Source organism: Etheostoma spectabile, chromosome 9 (genome assembly GCF_008692095.1).
Source record: "Etheostoma spectabile isolate EspeVRDwgs_2016 chromosome 9, UIUC_Espe_1.0, whole genome shotgun sequence".
NCBI classification, from domain to species: Eukaryota; Metazoa; Chordata; class Actinopteri; order Perciformes; family Percidae; genus Etheostoma; species Etheostoma spectabile.
The window spans coordinates 13,758,640-13,759,716 of NC_045741.1; positions in this window are offsets into that span (position 1 = coordinate 13,758,640).

Consider the following 1,077-nt stretch of genomic DNA (forward strand, 5'->3'; position numbering starts at 1 on the left):
ATACTTTGGTCTGTGTGTGGACTTGAACCAGCGACCCTCCAGTTCCCAACATTACATTGCAACATTACACTGTAAAGAAGATGGATACTTTTTTGAATGCACTATAAGTCAAAGATTTAACTTTTAGCAGTAATAAATAAAGACCCTGACTTGTGTTTGCCATACTTTGTGTGAATGTAACACATCAAAATGAATGGAAAGGTACTGATCAGCATTCATACCTTATTTATTTTTTCAAAAAAGCACAAACATAAAAAAAAGTAACATTGAGTAAGGCAGTTTGTACATCAGTTTATGTTCCCTCGTCTTCTCGTTCTCAACTAGAAGAGCATCTGGGACCAGAAATACATGAAGAAATCAGGCCATTATCCTTTTGTTTTCATGTAAAACTAGACTTTACTGCATTAGAAAAGTAATCTAATGTCTGGATGCATCATCACTGATGACACATGAAACATGTCTGGTGGTAACTCTTGAGTAGAACAAGTGATGCGTGTTTTAGAAAAAGCAACATCCATCGGAAAATTCCACTCAGTTTGTGATTGGAAATGAGCAGGAACAAAACGTTAAGCTGGAACTGAATTCCCCTAATCACTAGGTCTACATAATATTTTCAAAAGAGCAACTTTGACCGTTACACTTTGCTTTAATGTTCAGTTATACTGTTTATAATTACAACTCAGCCCTGTTATGAAAAGTATTCAAATAGACAAGAGCAAATAATTCATCAATGTAAGCTACAATATTTCCATGAAAGCAAAAGTAAATAATTTGGCAATAAACGTAATCTACCTGATAAGGCAGAGTTTACATTTCCAGTTTTCCTGCTTGGGTAATAAAATGTATGGAAATAAAAAGCATACAGACTTCCAATTGCCAGACATTACCATGTCTGGAGGATCTGTTTGAATGAACGAGCGCTATTTGAAACTGATTCAACACCAAAAAAAAAAAAATTCTCAAGAAGAGACACAACATAAAAAGGACAGGTATGAAATGCTTGAGAAAATACTCAAAAGGGATCATGCAAACAATATATTTGTTTTAAATCACATATAATTCCCTCTCTGTTTTCAG